Source organism: Lagopus muta, chromosome 14 (assembly GCF_023343835.1).
Source record: "Lagopus muta isolate bLagMut1 chromosome 14, bLagMut1 primary, whole genome shotgun sequence".
Classification (NCBI taxonomy): Eukaryota; Metazoa; Chordata; class Aves; order Galliformes; family Phasianidae; genus Lagopus; species Lagopus muta.
The window spans coordinates 6,793,453-6,813,176 of NC_064446.1; the positions used below are offsets into that span (position 1 = coordinate 6,793,453).

Here is a 19,724-nt window from a genome sequence, read left to right on the forward strand (position 1 = left end):
ATGACTCCTCATTATTTCATCCTTTCCTAGATACCCTTTCATTGCTTCTGTACTTTACAATTTTAGATTCTTTCATCGACTCATTTTTGAAATGCATAAGTGCCAGACAGCTTCAGAAAATAATTAGGTCTTTTCCTTTTCAAAACTGCTCAACATTCTCTTTTCCTCTGAGTTTTAGCAGTGAAATACCAGTATTGTGTCATAGGAAGTCATGATGTGAAATAAAATACAGTGAATGTTTAGCCTTCGGGGCAAAGAAAGAAAGAAAATCTGCAATGGCATTGTATTTGCTTGCAACAGACTTGAAGCACTTGGAAACAGTCTCATTTTCTACCTGACTGCTGGTGCTTGCTGTGCCTGGGTGTTACATAAAGGACAAGGCGATTCATAGTCATCACTGATCCAACGTGGCAGCTGTACTAAGTGACTTCCACCCCAATGCTAAATATCTATTTCTAAGCCATGATTATAGCTTGATTATGTAATGGGGTAAAACAACATTAAGACTTTCACAAAGCTTGTACTATAGTCCATTTATATAAGATTATCTTTGGGATTCAGATAGCAGCAAGCCCGGTTTTCAATTTACATTCCAAAGAATGAATCCTAACGACACTGAACAGCAGGGTGGAAGGCGGGAAGAGATTTCCTCCTCTTTTTTTCTGTTTTTAAAGAGTAACACATGTATGTCTGTGTGTGGATGTGTCTGACGTCAAACACCTTGATTTCCAGCAGGACCAGGGGAGAGGAGCTGGAATTAGTTTGTGTTTGTGTGAAATGACAACTCGAGCTGATGAAATTCCTGCAAAATGAGATGAATCATTATAGCTATCCAAAGAAATGGAATTTCTTTATGTATGACATGATGTTCTGACCACAGTTCTGAATTTCTTTCTGGTCCTTGGCTGCTCGTTCCACATGACGTGCTGTTTTCTCTGTTTGCTTGACAGAATGTGTTCCACTTCTCATTAGTTTCTAATTATAGAAGGAAAGAATGTAATGACTCTAGACAGTAATTAAAATCTATTATTGTTGTTCCCACCTTCCCTTTGAATTCACAGAGACATGCTTCACCCTAACAATTTTTTGTTGCTAAGAAATATCACTACACAGGAATGGAGGTATAATTCTGTATGTTTCTATTCCTCAGTCCATTCTACAGTTTTGAAAGAAAAATGTATGATACAGAGCCTTTCTTTTTTTTAACACATATATATATATATATTTTTCCTGATTGGGGATGTAATTATGAACTTTTTGAATTTGTTTTGGAGTATTTGTTATGAAGGCAGCTTAGCTACTACAGCGGCATCAGCAAATGCAGGAGGATTCTTAGTGTGCAGGATTAGTGTTCAGATGTGGCAGCAGCATGATGTAATAGGTTGCAACTGCTGTGAGGGAGTCATTAAGTGCCAGTGTGCAAATAGTCTGCAAATTAAAGAACCTTCTGCTCCTTTTCCAACTTCTCTCTTCTCCAGGAAGTGTTAGCCCAGCTCAGCATCTCATCTCATCTCTGGGCAGTTAGAAGTTGGGTTTCTAAATAACTTGTTTGATGTACTGTGGTAGGAAATAGGAACAAATAGATGAGCAAATGTGAGACTGACAAAAATTTCAACTAAAATGAGAAAGCAGACAGCAACAATCCCCACAGGCAGGCATCCTGTGTCCTTGACTCTTTTGGATGTCTGTTTGTTCTCTGAACAACCAAGTAAAGCCTGTTCACTTCAGCAAATAAATAATAAAACGACACTCCAACAGCTGACAGCTCCACATGTGTTTAAAGCAAGACTTGATTAGTTTTGAATTGCCAGTGTTATAAGAAAGGTTTTGAGATGCAGTGAGATCAGCAAAGAAATATGATTTATTGTATTTAATTCATTTCAAGGTATCCAAATCATATACCCCTAGTATACACATTTCCTGGCAGTATCCAACCCTGGCTGCTCTTAAACTCAGGAGATAACTACCTATGTACCTAAGTACCTATGAGAACAAGTCAACCGAATGGTCAGTCAAGGGAGACAAACAGATCCCAAAGTGAATCAGTTCTCAGGTGGGCTTGCGAGACTTTCTCATCTCAGCTGACATTGTGCTTAGAGCATAGAGTCTGTTGAGGTCAGTGAATGAATCTATGGGCAGAACTACTCATGACTGAACAGGAAGGTTCACATCCTATCATGCATTTATGTACCCTACTGCAGACTTCTCAGAATTTCAGAAATGGTAGAAAACTAGATGCAAGCCTATTTGATGAAGAAGATAAAACAAAGAAAATAGACAGAAATATAGAAGAAAATAAACTATAGAAGGAGATAAAACGATGTAATATTTCTGATCTAAATAACAGACTTACAGGCATGTTAGCAAACTCCCTGAAATAAGCACTCTTTAACAAGCTTTGTGTGTGCTCTGCTTGCTGAATTGACTGCACAGGACTAATGTCGTTTGTACAGCAGTGCTTCATAGGTTTGCTTTTAAATCTTCCTAAATTGTTTTGCATGGCAAAGGTCATTTTGGAATTCCTCTGAAGGCCTTTCATTCTGAGAGAAGAGGAATTTGAGGATACAGTACATTTAATCTTTTCTCTTGATGTTTCCAGTTATTTTCAGAGCCAAGAGACAGTATTACATAACCTGGGGCTGCAACAACACTTGATGTTTTCTTCTCTTTCCTCTCCAGAGGAGAGAAGACATGAGTGCATGGAGGCAAAGTTCTGCAGGGAAGCTATGGGTTTCACAGATTCATTCTGTCTTAACCCCCCAGCAAAAGAAATATTTATAAAAGAAAGTACCACTTGAACACCAGCATTTCTTCCACTGAATGCACAGGGAGATCACTAAAAGACAGTACGATAAACAAAAAGCCCAAGGGATGCTGGGAGGAATACAACATGCTTTATTGCTTGACTTCCAGCAGTATATTTATTTTAGACCTTTAATTTCATTTATTTTTGGCATCCTTTAAATATTTTAGAAGATTTAATCAGCAGATATTTAATTTTAAACCCCCAGGAAACCATTCTAAGTAACCAAGAAAAGACTAAAATTTGCCCAGCTATGAGATCCTGGAAGGCAGAACATCAAGGAACAAAAGTAGCATAGATCAAAACCAACTTTCTTCAGAGCTCAGTGTGATCGGCTACCAAATGTCAGGGGCTGCAGAGAGCTAAGGCAGCTCAGTAATAAGAGAAGATGACTTTGAGCTCAAGAACCCAACACAGATACAGAATGAAAAATAAACTGACTTCTTGAAAGGCAGCAGAGCCCAAGCAACAGGCTTCAATCTCAGGTCTATCTCAGGTCTAGTTCCAGCACCTCCATGAACAATTTTAGGGCTGTAAAACAGCTGTTCTTCTTCTCTCAACCCCATCTTTCTTCCCATGGAGGTTTTGGAACATTTGCCCACTGTATGCTTGAACTACATCTGGCAGATTCTATTTTGAACTTAAGTGAAAATATTTAATGGGAGTGGCTGAGAAAAAGAAGAAATAGTCATTGCATAATATATGATTTATATTTTATGTCTATATTTATACATATTATATAATATCTTTCTCTTTGCTTTCACACCCTAAGGAAATTTCAACAAATCTGTTAAACATTCTTGTCTTCCTGTTGACACTAAAAACCATTCAATATAGGTATAGTTGAGCAAAGAAGCAAAATAAAATAAACTCACTGCAAATAAGGGCCAATCATTATTATAAGAATGGGTCTGAAACTTTCTCCATTTCTACAAACAGTGTTTTCTTAAAAATAGAAGAAAAAAACTCAAACTTTCCAGTTTTGTCATGTTCATTACAGTGTTTTGAAAAAGAACAGTTGTTTTGTAATATTTGTATATATTTAACAACGTGGAAGTAAGGTAACAACTACAGATAACAGAACCTTGTAAAAAAATAACACCCCTCCAACACTGGCACTTGCAAAATGTTAGAATGGCAAGATGAAGAATGCCAACACTTTTAAATTTGCATTATTTCCTGCTGCTGAGTAAACTTAATAAATAAATAAATTCATAGCAAAAGATTATTCTGTCTCTTAAAAAAAAAAAAAAAAAAAAAAAAAAAAAGAAGGCAAAAAAAACCCCATCAAACATAAAAACCCCATGGTTTAATTATAAGGAGTTTCAGTGTAGAAAAGCCTGCTAAATTCTGCAGGAATCCTCCTCAGCTTCCAGTTCTGCTTGTTGGCATATTGAGTTCTTCAGAAAGCTGTTATTTTCTCAAGACAGAGTCAGGAAGAGAGGATGTTCGTACACTTTGTTAAACTGTGGTCTAATGCTAAATACTTGTTTAAAACTTTCTTATTTGACTACATAGTGTGTATGACTATGATGTATATGACTATTCCTGTGTATATCTTAGTATTCATTTGCATTAACAAGACGTAGTGGAATTAGTTTCCTGTTATATAAAGCAAACACCAAAACATAAATTGTCAATCTCAGCACTGGCTTTTTAGCATTTAGCACTACTGAGTTAACATGGAATAATAACATCTATATATTCAAAAAAACAAACAAATAAACAAAAAAAAATAAAAAATTAAAAAAAAAAAGAGAGAGAAAAGCAGGAGGAAATGGCAGTATTTAGCCTGTAGCATTCAGAATTTGTTAATGAGGTTTTTGCTATGAAACCAAAATGATCAGCAGCAGATACAGTTTCTGGGAGGAATATTTTGACCAAAAATATTGCATTTAAAACGTTAGCCCAAGCCTTGCATGTGGGATGCCCTTTCATGCCTCAACTGTGCTGGTCTGAGCACGCACTGGGTTACTATTTCCAGGTACTTCGGTGTCTGCCCTGTTTGAAGATTTGCTCAGTCCTGGCTACCTCTTTATGGAGCCATTCTTGTAGCCTCCTCACGTCATTTTTGAATTGAGCTGCCTCCACTTCCCAGCAAATAAAGCACTGGAGTAAGCATGAACTTGTGACATAGGGTAATCTTGATTCAGCACTTATCAGGTTTGCTGTTGATCTGTACAAGTTGCCTACACCAGGAAAAGCTGCTGATGAAAGAGATCTGAATGTCTGTGTATGGAAGTGGAAAGGAAGAACAGAGAAGAAGGTGGGAATTTTAAGTAACTATTTGTGAAATATTGGTACCCATCAATGTTCTCAGAATTATTATATGCTATGGGATGCTCTTGCTTTCTCTGCCTATATTCAGCAGTATGCAATTTGTTTTTATACCAGAAAAGTGAGCTTTATGCTATTACTAATGCTGCATGGGCACCTTTCTGAACTTGCAGCCAAATACAGTTGCTGTCAGGGCTCCAGTTCTGGTACAACTCCTTCATAGGCTTCTGTTTAGTGTCATAGAACTGTTTCTAAAAAGGAATGATTACTTTCTGGGGACATGGGCTTACCCTCATAAACCATTAACCAAAGAAGCACTGGTGTCTTAGACTGCCTGGAGCAAGGAATCTTCCCAGCTATGCACACAACATACAAATTTCCTTCAGTTTGGAGTCCCACCCCCACTGGAAGTAGCAGTAGTTCTAATATACAGATAATCTCAGGGCCTTTTTGAAGCTGCACAGAAGTATACTTGGCTTTTTCCTCTCACTGTAGTATGTGATTGCCTGGAATTGAAGCTGAGTTATGTTTAACTCTCATTTTTAAAAATGAGTTTGTTTGCATTTAAATTGTACAAATAAAACTAGAAATTAATGTGGTCTATGGTTCGTTCATTCTCTGAGATTGGTGATTCTGGGGAGAATGTGTTTCTATTTAGCTAATGTAGATATACCTTCATATATAGATTTGAGCTTGTTTCATAGAAATTTGGCTAATAGACTTCATAGCAAACAGTTTGGATTGGTTAGAAGAGCGCTTTTTGAAGTAAGAGATCAGGTGAGACTTGAAAGAATCAGTTTTCTAATCTGAAGGATAGAAAACCTGAAAATATGCTTAATTTGGCTATTATGGAGGTATGCATTGTTCCGAAGACCAATACAGCTTTCTTTATCTTGCATGATCTGTCCAAGGTATGGAAATTACAGTGTTCTCTGTCTCAGGATAACCTGTTGCTTTACTTTCTTTCTGAGCACCTACTATCTCAAACAAGAACATTCTCTTCCACATAAGCTGTGCTTTTATCTTTCTGTACATGCAAACCTGCTATGTCAGGTAAGGTTGCTCCTGCTCATGAATATGTTTTGGGAAAGTATACACCTGAAAACTGCATTATTTCCAATGAGGAACATGGAAGAATTTGAGACACGTTCTCTTTTCTGATGATAAGTAGATAAATCCAATTTATTGCTATAAGAGTCTGCCAGCCTACCTGGAGTGATTTGTTACTTCAGAGTTCACATCTAGAAATATTAAAAGTAAGACATTTTGAATTGCATTATTTTTTTAATGATTACTTAGAACATTTTTAATTAAAAATATCACAAATGCATTTGTATTCCAATTTGCGACATTCCTCTGAAGAGGCTACCATGGATGAGTGCTTGAGAGGTAAATAGTAGCAGTCATTCCCCTGCTATCAATTTGCCTGAGGACAATGACTGCTCTGTGAACAGATTCAAAATTGTTTCTGGTTTCTTGAGCATTTTGTCTCACAGAAGCCAGGTGCAAGCCTTCAGCAAAGTGCAAATTAATCTTGTTCACAATCACAGCTAATGTCACAGCAGAAACATACGCTGACAAAAGTAGGTGTTGCAAACTAGTCCAAAGTGTGATTGGTGAGGAAATGGAATGGAAATAACTAGCTCTAACAGAGCAGTTATTGATATGCTAAGAAAGGATATAGCAAATGTCTGGGTATATTTTTAACCTCTTGAGCTTTTTACGGGGATGTAATTGACAGTAGGTAGAAAATAAAATCCATGGAGGAAGGAAAACTGTCAAATCCAGAATCTCTTCAGCTCTCAGAGAGAAAGAAGAAATAAAGGCACTGAGCAGAAGAAACTAGGATATAGTTAAATGCTGATACAAGAAACTAAAAAATCATACAAGAAAATGGTAAGCAGTGAGTCAGTGTTCTAAAATTACCTTTACTACCTGGCATGAGCATCAGGTAGGCCACAGGTCTGCATGCAACAGGCCTGTTGGGAAGAATGGAGATGAAGAGAATGCTTAGTTTGTAGATCATGTCTCAGAAGAAATAGCTCTGAAACATGAATAATTTATAACTAGTAGCACTATTTGAAGTCAAAGAGATCAAGCTTAGGATGAAAAAAACTTCTTTAGAGACTGCAGATACCATCTTGAAGTTACCAAGCTTTGCAGGGATAAAGGTAGAGCTTCTAGATGTGTGTAATCACACTGGTTCAAATCCTACAAGGTATTTAAATGACTTGCCCTTTTCAAGAGGATACTTTTGAGGATCTATTTATTTCTCAAATAGACGTATTCAGGATGATGTTCATGGCTACTGCAGAACAGGTTCCCTTGGGATCCCATTCCACATCACAGTATGAATAGCATCACACTGTGTTTTCAGGCCATGAAGTACAAACTCTTAATCTTTTCCAAAATGTGAGGTTATAACATTGTGATTCCTGTGGGTTATATCTTCTTAAAACTTTCTTCTGTTAACATTTGAAAATGCTATATAGTGTAAAGCTTTTTAAAATGAACTGATGATACTGGAACTAAAATGCTGTGTGGCATACAGAGAAGGTTGCATTTGGAACGCTGTGGGACCCTCACTTCTGAGTTGATCTGTGTTACATGGGCTAGACCATATCCTACAAAGAGGTGTTGTAGTAGGGTCTCCTTGACTCTTCTCTAGAAAAATAGCTGCTGTGTTTGTAACTCCATAAAAAGAAAAGGCTGCAACTTGGGCTAAGAACAAGAAAATCTTAAACATGCCCCAGTTACCTGTTGTTTTTTTCACTTATCTTTCTGTGGAGGCTGCTATCATAAAAGACTTGAGGGATGAGATGTTAGACTACATGAAGAAATGATACAGTGGTCATTTCTATCTCACAGGGATAGCTTGTTATGGAGTACTGCAGATCAGACTTGAAGTTACATCACTTAGCACAAGGATGAAATCATAAAATTGTAAGCAGTGAGTCCTTATGCTCAGGAAAACAATGTTTTCTTTGAAACTGGCTTTTGAGTTTCATGGAAAGGATATGGCTATGGAAATACCATCCAGTTTCCTTTGGGAAATCATCACTTCCTCCCCACAAGCACAGCATTGCTCTACCAGAGGCTGTATCAGCAGCAGTCTGCCCTATGGGTTCAGCTCTGTTAACCCCATGTCCTATCAGCACCTCACGTTTCCTTTGTGCATACAGCAGCTGGGAGAGCAATTGGAGCCAAGAGAGAATTTAGAATACTTCAAAAGAAGTAGAGTCAAAAGAAGTTCATCTTTTTCTTTTCTTTTCTTTTCTTTTTTTTTTTTTTTTTTTTTTTTTTTAAGACTAGCTTTTACTGTGGAAACGACAGCAGTGTTGTTATCAAATTGCACCTCAAAGGGTTCCCAGACACATGAATCTTTATTTTTTTTTTTATTTCCAGTAGTAGAATAAGTTCAAAAGAAGATGATTGATGGCATATTTCTGAAAAATCTGTTGTATGATGTAGATTCTTTCATGCCAAGCTATGTGAATGTTTGAAAGTATGAACACAAGTGTAAAGTTCTGTAGGCAGGTGAACACGATATAATTTGTTGTTCAGTTGTACTACCATGAGCTAGCAATCCTGATTGTTGACTGAGATTCTGCCATAAAAGATATTACATCAAGAAGAAAAGAAGTTTTTATTCCTCAAGTTTATATTACCCAGAATTACAACTTTACCATATTAAAAACATTAGTCCTTATTGCCCTTTTCTGAAGGGCTACTTATTCATTTACATTTAGTTTTATGTAGTGTCTTACAAATTTTGTGCTTGGGTAGTACCTCTGGTACTCCATTCAGATAAGAAAATTAGTAATGATCATACACTTGTCTTTGATTTTACTTAGTAGAGATGGAATGAAGTCTCTGCATTAACGTAATCTAATCTGGAGGGTAGAGACTATATGAATCACTTCAGCTTGAGCTGAATTTCCTTTTTTTCAGAGGTATAGAACCAGATATTACTAATTTTCTATTCATTTCTTTATATCTGCTAGAGAATTTTCATGCAAGCATTCAGTGACTATTTGAATATTACTATTCCTTTGATTCCACGAACACTATATACTGATACGGAAATATGTTTATCTGAACTGAACATAAAATGATTTCCATTTTTCAACCTACAAAGATTAGGCTAAAAACTCAGGTTTCCAGAAAGCTCCCAATTGTTTCCCGGTTTCATTTCAATTCCCAGTATTCTCATTGCAGCATTTTTGCTCATAGACCTTGAGTCCCATCTGGGGGCTGAAATTACAATGGCTTGTGAAATTTAATTAAAAATGAAACAAAGAGTGAATAGACATTTTTTAGAGCCTCAAAGCTGATATTGTTTAAGTTCTTGGTAAAATGAAGAGATGCATATTGCCTTTTATCCTGTTCCCGTAAGAGAAATCAAGGTTATACTATCTCAGGACCTCCACGTTTATAGTTCTGAACACACTGATCAATTGTGACTATTAAACCAGAAGTTGCAAGATGTGAAAATACACACAGAGGGACTGGAGAGGTTGTCACATAAGATTGCAGTGCTGCTTTCCATACCATCCACTGCTCCATACGTTTCTTCTCCCAAGAAAGGTTAAAGCATGAATTTGGCTCTTATCAGACTCCAGAGAAACTGAGAGAGCACCTGTGAGGAATGCTTCAGCTGCTGAAAAAGCTAAGTTGGCATTTACATGTTCATTAGACAGTGGGGAATTCTGCCACAAGATCTAAATTTGCACGAAATAAGCTTTCTGCTCACAGAACTATTCATTTTTCATTTTTAATTCTCCATACGTAAAATCTCCTATCATGCTGCGAAATGAAAATCCATTCTAAACTTTTCAGGAGGTGACTGCAAGAAAGAGGGCAGGCCACAAGGAAAGAGATAAGGAGAGGTTTTTTCACCCCAGCATTACGTCTGGGATGTGGCTAACCAGGATGGGCTCCAAAGCTGACAAGCTCAGCAGGTTTGTCTGCTTGGGGTAGCTTCATTCTGAGTTGGTTTGGAATGTAATGTCCAGGAGTTGTGGCAGCTTTATTGTGAGGGCTAAATGATTTATTCCACCGCGTGAAACAGGCGTTACCATGTCTAATGGCATGGGTTATTGCAGGTCAGCCAGTTGGTAGGACACTCAGTGACAGTCTCCATCATTGCCAAGCTCTAAGACAGTGCTACCAGGATGGATGGATGAGAGAGCGCCTTTACTTTCTGGTGTAGGGCTGGGGTTGGATTTCCAATCATAAAATGAGCTATTCCATGAGTTGGCAGAAATGTTTCCATATTTCAGAATTCTGAAGGTTGATGTTTTTCTCTTTCCTTTTTCTTCTCTGACTTATAGATCCATAATTACTTTTTCCTATTTGCTTAGTAAAACATAATCCCAACAAAGTTCCTTGCTGCATGCATGCTATCTGATTGAAGGATATCACAGATTTCCCATGCTTGAAAGTGTATTTTTTTCCTGCAGCACTGCTGCATCTAGTCATTCTGTTTTTGAAAATTCTGGTTTTTAAAATAATAATAAGCAATATAAAATGTAATTTCTTCAAATCAAATAAAATCAAATCAAATTGATTTTCTTCAAAACTGAGATTTTTCCAGAATGAAGACAAATGGTGTTTTTCATGAACTCTTATTTCATTGCTCAGACCCTCAGCTCTATTATAAACAGCAGGAGAGTGACAGTTGTGCTCTAATAAGTTATCCTAATTAGTTATTTATTTAGGATATAGGAATTGGTGCTTTTGTTTATGATTTTTACTTCTTTTGATTATTTCTGCAGCTCTGTTTCAGAACAGCAGCTTGCTACAGTAATATACAAAAACAAATTGTGAAGAGTGGTAGGAATCACTAGCAATTTCTATTTTATTTTATTATTTTATTTTATTAAATGTTACTAGATAACAGTAAGAAATAAGAACTTGCTGCTAGTTATTTACTGACCATGGTTATGCATTTTGCATATCTAGAGAAGGAATGTTAAAGTCAAATAGTTACTGCTGTCTGTAAATTGAATGGGCAAGGAATGGGCTTTAGATTTTTGAGCTGTACAAGAGAAGAGAGTTGTTTGCTTTTTTAACCCACATACTCACAGGATGTAAGCAGCTCTATACGGCTATTGCTACTAATATAATGATACAACTCTACTTCCTCTTCAAACTTATGTTCTCAAGGTTAAAAAGAACTAACGATGAGATACAGTCAACAAGAACACAGTATTTATAATAAAGGTCACAGAATCACAGAATCACCCGGGTTGGAAGGGACCCCAAGGATCATGTAGTTCCAACCCCCCTGCCTAGCAGGGCCACCAACATACACATTCAGATCAGGTTGCCCAGGACCCCGTCCAACCTGGCCTTAAACACGTCCAAGGATGGGGCATCCACAACCTCCCTGGGCAGCCCGTTCCAGGGCCTAACCACTCTCCTAGTAAAGAACTTATTAAGGTATTTTGTTTTTTTAAAGTAATTTTTTCCATTTTAAGAACCATATACAAAACAGACAGCAATTTGATAACTAGCTGCATGGTCATTTCTAGTCACTAGCATCAAGGAACAAAAAGGGTGTTGTGATACTTTATGCATTAAATTTTGAAAAATATTTTAAGGTTCTTCTATGTAGGTCATGAGACAAGAAAGTATTGTTACATAAATTTTATCCTGCAGCTCTTTGGCTTTAATTATGCAGTCTTCTTGAAAATAGCAAAGAGCTGACTTAATAGACTGTATCACATTTTGAGATAAGTGCCATATTTATAGCTTCTGTAATGTACATCAAAATGAGGACAATTATGCCTTGTTTAAAAAAGCAATGTTGAAACTTGCTATTTACAATTAAGAATTTATTTTTACAATGAAAATGAGGGAGTTAATTCTTATAAAAATTGATAATGACAAATATTTGAAAGCTACTACCATGCATGTTATTCTATTATGTTTCTCTTTGGGAGTATGTTGTCAAAATTGTTTTGTGGTATTGCAGACCACATGGATCTAACGATACAAATAGAACTCTTACATTCATAAGGTACTGCAGAGAGTTCCAAGTTTTTACGTACTGCACACATTTTCATTTACCACTTTGATCTATTTTCTTTCTGTTTCTTCTGTTTTATTTGACGTAAAAAAAACCCAAAGCTGTCTTTAAATGTAGTCATTTTACGTTAGTTTAGTTTTCTTTTTAAGTCAGATATTTGTCTGAGTATTATTAACTCCTAGCAATGCATCTGACTCTGATGTTTACAAAGCCTGGCATATCTTCTCCAATCAGCCTTACATTTATATCAATTCAAATACAGTGACAATTCTAATACAGTTTATATCAATTCAAATACTGTCACTGTATTTAGTATTGCCCAAACGAAACAATATCTTAGATAAGTAGCTTGCTGAGAATGCAAAGTAGTGATGTGAGATTGAGAACTTCAGAAGTGTGCTTACAAACTGAAGAGACTTAGCTGTGCAAGCACAGTGTTTGAAACATATGGTTTTTTTTATTTAGGACAGGTATGTGCCCAAGGCAAATCCAAACTTATTTCACATAACCTATCCCTACACTGTACAAATCATGAACATTAAATGCTCATCACCTTCAAATATCCTTCCTGAGTTTGTTTCTCTGAAACAAATTTTGAGCACAAAGATAATAAGGAAGTTAAGACCCATGGAAAAAATAAAGAAATTATCTTAAAATCACTGGACTACAAATGTGTTTTTTGAACACAAAGAGGGATTACGAGTGAAGCATCAGACTGAAAATCAAGTGCCAGTGCTGTGCTGACCAATTCACAGGCTACTAGAATTACTTTGACTCTACCATTGAAAGACTTAGGTGCACACAAAACCTCTAATTTATTACACGATTGCTTGAAGTTTAATTTAAATAGCACAATAAAAAAATTATTCAAATCAATAATTTAAATATACATATTGACTATGACAAAAAACTTCTAAAAATGTTTAATATTCATTTATCTTATTGCTAAAATAATTGTAAGTAGACGTTTTTTGTTTAACTTCTAATCTATCCCACAATTCATTATAATTAGATCTAACATGAATTAAGTGGAATTACAATGATTTTCTCTTGCGATATTGCAAAAGTTTCTATGAATGTTAATCAATAGGTGGAATGTGATGATTTCATTACCAAACATAAATTTAAAAGAGACCTGGTATGTTAATATACTTTGTGTCTCAGACTCATTAGTATTTACATAAACATATTCATAGATATACTAGAGGCATTGCATACATTTTTGTACTAAGATATTTGCAGGAAATCCTTCGAAAGGATCACTTCATTAATTTGCTTATTTTGGCATAAATTTATTACTTTTAAGATTGCCATCATTGGTTATTTTTCTATCAAAAAAAATCCTAAAATTCCGAATTATTTTCTTGCTCTTAAATGGACAAATATTTTCCTTAAATGCATTGTTCTTTTGTACCAAGAAAATTTTGTTTCTAGAAAATCACTCCTGCCTTTTTTAGCATTTGTGCTCTTGCAATTACATTGCATTTGGTTTAGCTGAAGTGCTTGTAAGGTTCCACATTATCCCCTGTTCTCTAGCTCCTTGTATATTAATCCTTTTTATCCTTACCTGACCTTTCTAAAGCTCAGTTTACATTGGAGCAAACCATGCTTTCACATATAGGAAACCTTCAGAAAGCCTTTTTTTTTTTTTTTTTTTTTTCAGAAAGACAAACGACCCTTGAGAGTCTTTGTTCAGTTGAGAGGTCAAGAAGTTTTGGGCTCTAACAGCCCTTTTCTTCAGGGACAGTCACTGCTGGGTGACTCAATTGCCATTAATGAGCCTTGGAAAAACTGAGAGTAAAAGAGCTGAATTTCTGTTACTGGAATATTAAGAATGCTCATCTCAAAAGATTAAAAAAAAAAAAAAAATCCACAAGACATTCAACTCTAATATGTATCCCTTGGATCCATTTTTTTGGTATATGATTTGTGTTAAATTCCCTTCCATCTGGCCTATGCTGTTAAGGTGCCATGGATCTTCATATTGCTTTGCTGTCACAGGAATGGGTCTATAGTTATTAAAAACAGCTATGAACCAGATGATGGAAAGAGAAGTGTTTGAATGGATAGAGGAAGCAGAAAGACAACTGTGCAGATATCCTTTAGGTCTTTAAAAGTGCCACCAAGCAGCTGGCACAGTAGAAGAGCTGTCACTGAAGTTGGCTTGAATTCTTCCCAGCCACTCCAGGAGCAGCCTCTCTCTGGTCTGCCATGGTCCAGTTCCTCAGAAGGCCTTCAGCTCAGCCCTGTCGTCTTGTCTGTCTGGCACACAGCACATGGGGATAAATAGATATAAGGTGTTCTGACTTTGCAGTTTTGAAATGGGACTTGTGCATAGAGTTTGGTAGTCTAACAGGAATGAAACAGAAACCTTGCTTACAGAATTAGCACATTTATGCAGTTTTGTGTGAATTAATTTATGAATGCTCATTTGCCACACAATTAACCAGCTTGGATGAGAAAATGTGGAGTATATAATAGTTTTGGGAGGTAGGGATGGAACTGTATTATATCTCTACTCTGAAGATGTGAGTATGAAAAATAGGCAATTTTCAGTGACCAAACTTTACAACATTATAACTTTAGCAGACATTCTTTAGTTTGATGAATTGCTGGAGCACATGTGAGTTATCTGGTTTATCTGAATAAAGTTTGCTATTTACACTCAGAGTTCCTTGTAAATAATTATGCAGGAGCATTTACCTTGTCTATTTTATTCCCTGACAGCAGTATCAAACTTGTGAGCCACAGCCATAACAAAAACATCTCCCTTCTGCTCACAGATCACCTGTAACTCTGTAATGGTTCATAATGGTGCTATGTGAAAGTTAAATAATTATGCCAGTTCTGTATTTTTTTCCAAATAGTTGTACCCTGGATATGGAACTGCTTAGAAGTGGTTTATGTGAGCAACCTTGAATCGGTAAAATAAGGGAGAGTTGAAATGGCAAAAGGAAAGAAAAGAAATCTCATTTACTCACTGGTGCTCTCTTTGTACAGAAGTGATAAGAATATTTATAATAAGAGTAAAATGTTAACTTTTTTTTAAGATATTTTAAGTGTTAAGGATATTAGCTTGGGCTTGTGGGTTTCCTTCAGAGCAGCAAACATAATTTCAGTCTGTTGTATCTGCCTGCTGCTTTAAATATTTCACATATACAGTGAGTATACTTTTGTGAAAGATAATAATATAGCATTCATTTAAAAAAAAAAAACAAAACACAAAAAAAACCTAAGATATTGAGATAAATACCCTGTCAAGTTATCAGGAGAACAATGAAGGTGCACAGAACAACTTAAGACACAGTGTGGTGGGTTCTCTGACTTACAGATCACATCAACATTTACTCCTCTGCAAAGCTGAGTACAAAGCATGTTCAAAAGCCAAATGCAGGGACTTGTATCTTGTAGCCATTCACTGGATCAGTATCTTTAAACAGGGAGTTTGTCAGTTTTCAGACAAACATTCTCCCTGACAAAGCACATATTGGAAACTAAAACAGTTTTAAACTATCTCTAAGCACAGTGGAAATCCACATCTAGTCATTTTTTAATGCCAGGTCTGTTTCCCAACAGAGGGAAATATCTTCGAATATTCAGTGTGCCTGTCATACCATATCTTGACTTTATGAAAAAATATGAGAAAGGGCTCCTGTTCTTTTGGAGTGCTGTGAGACCGTGTGCCTGCCAACAGTTCAATTCATTAATATGGCATTAAGATAAAATATAAAAGACTGTAAATTTATCCTCTTCCATGAGATAACAGCCTTGACCACGTTTTTTAGATAAAGCAGAAATCAGACCCACATCTATTTATGTAGCTAAATAGATGCAGAGCAAGATAAATATTTAATTACAAATTTTACACTGTTTATCAGTTATGAGCAATACAAAATCTCTGTTACACCACTCTGATTACCTCTGCAAAACACAGAGCGGAAAGAAAGTAAAATGGAATTCAGAGATGTTGGCTTACCAGAGTCATGGGTCTTGCACAGCTTGCTGAATTGTTGTTTATTAATATACAATGCCTGTGTATCTAATTAAATAAAACTTCAGGGCTTGCTCTGTAGCTAAGGAATATACAATATCCAATCCAAAAAAGGAACTACTCAGTCATGGAGGTGAACTGGGAATAGCAGAACCTCCCTAATAATAGCACATTCACAAACGATTTTGCAAATACAGTACTCAGGAACACAATATTCACTGCAAAGCACCAAATAGCCAGCAGAACTAACCTTTGTAACAGTATCACATTCCATATCTTAATGTGGTTTTTGACTACTGCAGCCCCCAGACTCTTTTTTCCTTTCTCCTTTTTTAGCTTTATCCTTATCATAAATGATTGCTCTATCACATCTTTTTCCATTTTCAATAAGCTCATTCAGTATTGCTCTATATTTTTAATTCAAATGAAGGAGAGTTCTTGTTTTTACTGTAAAAAATATTTTATATCTGGTTTTTGACGTTTTAGATTCAATGTGGATTAAAAATAAGAAATAAATTAGGTGGGAAAACAATGCAGCAAGTCCATCACTTTTCTTAGCAGTTCCCATTACTATTGACAGCGGATTCCTCTGGCTGAGACATAGTTTATTGCTTGGTCTGTGACTTTTGAAAAACATGAGAGTCGCATTAGAATGTTCTGTGCAGAGATAAAGAAGCTGACAACTCTGAATGACTTGCTTCAGATACAATAAACAGACAGGATGGTTTGTCTCTTCCAGTTTGCCTTGTTTTTCCATCTTTGTCTTATTTTGACAGGATTTTCTAACCGACAGGTAGTCACTTCAGCAAGTCCATCTGATCTTACAGAGCTTACACTCAAACAATTCTTATATGCTTTTGCCCATAACTCAGCACAAACCTCAAATATTCAGCTATGGCGTGACAGAAATAGAGGTGACAGAGTTTTCAATAACCAAGTCACAGCCATCCTTTCTGATTTTATTTTTTTTGCTCCAGTCACCAAGCCAGCATGGCCCTCAAAGACTAGGATGTGTTAGTCACTGGGAGATGTGAAGCCAGAACCAAAAGGTTATTTTGAAATGGAAGTAAATGAAGTTAGAGAAAGTTTACCCGATTTTCTCACATGCCTGGATACTACCTGTAGGCTCCTCCTGATTTACATCTGTTCAATCTCATTCACTTTTAACTCCTCCTTCTTGTGTTCAGGTTTTACTGATTTCTGTTATCAGCCAAATTAAGTTAGGAGGAAGAGCTGTGGGTAGTCTTGTACAACACTGAAGTGGGACTACTGTCAGTTTGTACCTAAACTACATTATCCACAGCACTGTAATTAGTTGCATAAATGGTTGTATCTCATTTTGGTTATGCAGGCATTCAAACTTGTAACTTGCGTACTCAGGGTGCACACAGGTTTCATGTTTTTCCCTGTCTTTTATCTTAGGGAAACTGTTAAAAATGTGTGTACGTTAGAGTAATTATAGGTAGAGAATTTGTTGGGCAAAGGAATATTGAGCTTAATGCAGTTCCCAGCATGCTAATAAGAACTTATGTAACAATGAACATTCTTTGGGCCCTGCAAGCTATATCACAATATCTGTAGGGGGTAGATGATATTAATGACAATCTCTATTTTAATTTATTTTTTCCCCATTTTCTAATTATTTAGATTCTGCACCTGGATCAAAATCAAATCTAATTTTCTTGCCCATTTATGACTGTACAACCCAAAGGATCAGGGAAAATCAAATGTAGGATAACTGCAGGAGGAGAAGCACAGGCTAGTTTTGCAAATTTTTGTACTCAGCAGATCTTTAAGGTAGTTCAGGAGGCTGAGTAGCTTTCAGGAGTCTTTTTTAGTAGCTGAGCGATTAGAGTTACTTTTTGCTTCTTTGAAGGGTGTGCTAACTGGTAATTACTTTTTTCATTTAAAAGGTGTGTTGTCATGTGAAAATTACTGATGCAACATTGTGGTAGTACTCCAGGTTAGTACAACAGCCTTTAATGGCTATTTCCTGAAGAAAGTTTTATCTTTGCATGAGAAAGTATTTGTCTGTGTGTGTGCTTTACTACCTGTATTTTCCGGTTAATCTCATTACACAACAGCAGATCATCAGAGAGTGCTTTGGATTCACCAGTGCAAGATGTGGATCTGAATGTGTAGCATGTTAGAATTGTAGTGATTTCTATTTCTGACCAAAATAAGTTTATTAGAGAATGGGTCAAAGCAGAAAAGGAAAGAAAAAGTGCAAATAAAAGAAACTCAAGTAATTGAAGTAAAGCTAGTGTTAAGCCTGGGCAGGATGAGACCTTAGTGGTTACTGCTGCTTTTATGCTGTGACTGCTGCAGGGGAGGTTGAGGTGAGATGCATTGTTTTGTGTTTGGTTGGTTTTTTTTTGCTTAGAAAGCAACTTCAACATGTCATGTGCTATGGTAGTTACTAGCAGCTATGGCTCCATACACAAAAGTGCTACCTTGTCCTCTTTTGCACCTTTATTTCTCTGGGAAAATGAGAAAGGTCAAATGCTTTCCTAAATAGCTGACTAAATATTTCCCTCAGCTAAAATGGCAGAAGACGCCATAAGGCAAATGTGACTACAGCTGGGAGGCTTCATCTCATTTTTGCCCTGCTCATAAGACTAAACATGCCAGTGGTGCTTAATATCCAGTGACTCAGGAGTTGGGAGCTGAATTAATTCTCAAACTCTTTGCTTGCACTCCAGTGCAACGCACAGCAGGCTGCTCTCAGCTCTAGTGTAGCTCACTTGCCTTTTGAATATAACAGTGATGCTGACCTTTTAGAAAGAATTGTGTTATTCTTTCCAATGGATGGGGAGATTTCTCAGGTCAGACTAAACACAGATTTCTGAATTTGAATTAATATATTTGCCAGAGCAATAAAATCAGGTGAAAATCAAAAGCAATCTGAAAGAAAAAATGCTTTCATTAAAGTAAGGAATCAAAGACAAGGGATATCATGATGTACACGAACATTAAAATGTTATTCTTCTTTGCATCCTTTCTCATATTCACTGATTTCCTTTCTGCTGACAAATAAAACAATATATATGTCTAGAAGAATGTACTTTCTGCAAAGCTAGCAGGATTCAAATTGCCATTTTTATTAAAAGCAGAGTCCTTCCTCATTTATTATTTTAAATTCCATTACTTGTTTCCAAGGAGATAAAAATATGCAGGAAAGTCATCTGAGATTCAGGCTTGCAAGGCTGTTTTCTTTACTGAGAGCTAAATGTGCCCTGTTTTAATGAACAAAATACACTTGGAGCTGCTGTAGTAAAAGAGGCTGGGACTTTGGATTTGATTTCTGTCCAGGTCAACTTTCTGCTTGTGAGTGTTGGGAACAGGACTATTAAATATTCAAACCAGTATCAGATAATTACTTTGTGACTCAGCTGTGCTGTTCCCTATGCTGACGCAGGCTAGGAAGTTCTTTTGCCCACCCACCCTTAGCAGTAGTGGCTGTCTCTTGGCAGTGCCAGGTATTTCAGAAGCACAAGGCAAGAACTGATAGCAGGCAGCAACTTTTTCTTCCTGTAAGATTCTCTTAGGAAATACTAAAGCCTAGATAGTTCCTTATTTAAAAGGCTGTATCTGTTCTGTGAATTGCCAATGTCAAGTTC

General features: G+C 36.4%; 1 protein-coding gene across 2 annotated transcripts in view; it reads right to left on the reverse strand.

Moving 5' to 3' along the window:
- Positions 1–19,724, reverse strand: part of GABRG2 (gamma-aminobutyric acid type A receptor subunit gamma2) — a 68,727-nt gene that overhangs the window by 16,189 nt on the left and 32,814 nt on the right. The gene's annotated exons all lie outside the window — the stretch shown is intronic.